Raw genomic sequence first — 3076 nt, 5'->3', positions numbered from 1 at the left:
ATTAAAAATGAAGATGTAGATGGCTTATTAAGACAGTTTCAAAGGATTTTAATTTTTAGATCATAGATTATGAACCAAATGCACTCACTGTTAGCCATAGATAAGTGCATCTCATAAGGTGCATTTCATAAATGAAAAAAAATTTTTTAAGTTAGGTAAGGGTTAATTTGTCCACATTGTCGACTCAGAGAAGATGTTGGCTTCCAACACAGCTCCATGGAAACCAACTATAGCCAAATCCTTCAGGCAATTAATTCAAGAAGAACATTGAGGTGGCAGATCAGGCCACTGGCCCACAATGCTATATAGCTAAATATGCAAGACAAATCCTAGACTCTTCCTCACACCAGAAGAGGAGTTGGTGACCTTTCAACCAATGAATGTAAAGTGGCAGAGTTGGACTTGATCCTAACCCATAGTTACAACAGGGCAGGGACTCTTGCTTCTCTGATCTTGCAGCTAAAATTCCATATCATGGAAGACAGGATCCGTATCCCTCAAGTCTGATGTCTTGTGTGACTAGATCCCTGTGCACTATTTCAGAATTCTATGAGCAACAGTATACCCACACACATCTGATATTGCTACTCTCTGCACATTTCCTCACAAAAGTATATTCCATAGGACTGGATGTGTGTGATCTCCAGTGTTTGCTTAACAAATACATTTGTTTGGAGAATTATCAAAATGATCAATAAAGGTACAAAATGAAATCTTTAAAAAAGAGATGAAAATATCCAAGCAAAATTGTAAGATGGGCACTTTGGAGAACATGATAGCTAATTTAGGGGTTAACTAGGCAGAGCCACAGTGCCCAGATATGTGGTCAAACATTATTGCGTATATTTCTGTGAGGGTATTTTTGGATGAGATTATCATTCAAATTTGTGGATTTTGAGTAAAGCAGTTGCCCACCAAGTGGGTGGGCCTTACCCAGTTAGTTGAAGGCCAGTAATAGAACAAAAGACTGACCTCCCCTGAGCAATCACAAATTCTTGCCAGCAGATGGCTTTCCGGCTTAAACTGTAATATCAGCTCTTCCCTGGGTCTTCAGCCTGCCAGCCCATCCAAAAGATTTTGGACTTGCTAGCCTCCATAATCACGTGAGCCAATTCCTTAAAACAAACACACGCAAAGAGACACACACACACACACAAACACACATGCACCCTGTTGGTTTTATTTCTCTGCAGAACTTTGACGAATATAGAGAACAAGCACAGCATAGGGGAAAAAATATTCCAAGTAATTCTCAGTGCGCATCAAAGGAGCCAAGTATCATGAGCAACAATTTAGAATCTAAAGGTCTATATGCCAGTTTATAGAATGTGGGTGATAAACAAACCTGAACTTGAAATGTTACTCCTGGTGACAAATAGGTCATTGGCATCACTGAGATGATAATACTGGTATTAAAATGGCAATATGATCAAAAGTAGGTTGTTCATAATAAATGAATAAAATTATTCATATGCAACAATAAGTAATGGTTAAGAAAGTAAAATTGCTAATAAAACAAAAAAAACTTATTGCTCTATTTCTTCATCTGTAACAAAATAAATGAGTTAGTAATTTCTGAGACATATCAGATAACAAAGGGCTAGACTGTCAAATCAGCTACCTATGAATCAGAGATCTCCAGTATCAGGCTTTACAAAGAGTTTCAAAAATGAAAGTAATTATGAGACCCAGGTGAAGCAAGAAAGGTCTGGAACCTCCAATGCAATATCTGGGTATGCCATGGCCCCAGATAAACACATAAGACCACTAAATGATGTGGGCAATCATATCACTTACACAGAGGGAGCTATTTAAGTCATGAAACATCTCCATTTTATAACCAGAGACTTGCATGTCTTATATAACTTTTTCCATGCCCCATAAATCCACAGATTTCAGGTTTGTTAACCATAAGCAATCCTAGACAATCAGGCACATCCTGCTAAAACATTCTATAGTGAAGAACTCTCTCATTAGCTAGCATTCATTCAAGAGGACATCTGTCATTACTATATGTACAAGGAGACTTAACAAGTTTACCTTCATTTTCCCTTGATGTGTCTCATGGTGTATTAGGGTGCCACAACACATTACCACAACCTGAGTGGCTTAAAACAACAGAAATTTATTGCCTCACAGTTCTGGAGACTAGAAGTCTGAAATCAAGGTGTTGGTGAGGTTGGCTTTTTCTGGATGCTCTAAGCAGAATCTGTTCCATGCCTCTCTTCTAGCTTCTGGTGTTTGTTGGCACTCCTTGGCATTCTTGGCTGTGACAATATAATTCCAATATCTGCCTCCATCTTCATGTGGCATTCTCCTCTCTGTGTGTCTCTGTGTCTCTCATTATAAAAACACCAACGACTGGTTTTGAGGCTTACCCAAATTCCGTATGACCTCATCTTAACTTACATCTTAAATACATCTGCAAAGACCCTATTTCCAAATCTGGGCATATTCACAGGTTCCAGTTAAACATGAATTTTGGGTTGACGCTATTCCATCCAGTACACTTAATAATGGGAGAAAATGGAATTCAGACTTGCCTCTTAACCATCTAATTCCCAGTTCATACTCTGACCTGTGTAAATATCTCTTTGCTACACATTTCTCAGGTATATTTTTGTTATTTCTCTTACAACATCTTCTACAATATTTTATTACAATTAGATTCCCTCTACAAAGCATAACCATGGCCATATCTCTTCACAAATCTTTTGATATTCTCTTAGCTCAATAATTCTTTTTCCTTCATCATCCACAGTAATTGAAAACTTTTTACATGTGTGTTGGAGATGGCTTATCATCTGTGTAACTTTTTCAATACGAAATTCACTTCTGTTTCTGACTAGTTTCTATGGGTATTACATGCACTGAAACTTCAAATCAACTTCCCTAAATTTTGTCTTTTCTTGGGAGTTGTCTCTTTCTTTATTTACCTGTGAGCTTATCAAGCTTTTGTTTCACTATAGAGCTGTAGCAGAGAGATTAAAATAATACTTTAGGTACCATACATCAATTAAAAGTACCCATTCCTTCCCAAAATAAACAAGTTCCATGTATCACATATCTGCAGTGA

This window comes from Lagenorhynchus albirostris, chromosome 4 (genome assembly GCF_949774975.1).
Source record: "Lagenorhynchus albirostris chromosome 4, mLagAlb1.1, whole genome shotgun sequence".
Taxonomy (NCBI): domain Eukaryota; kingdom Metazoa; phylum Chordata; class Mammalia; order Artiodactyla; family Delphinidae; genus Lagenorhynchus; species Lagenorhynchus albirostris.
Note: the sequence above shows the minus strand (reverse complement) of the source record.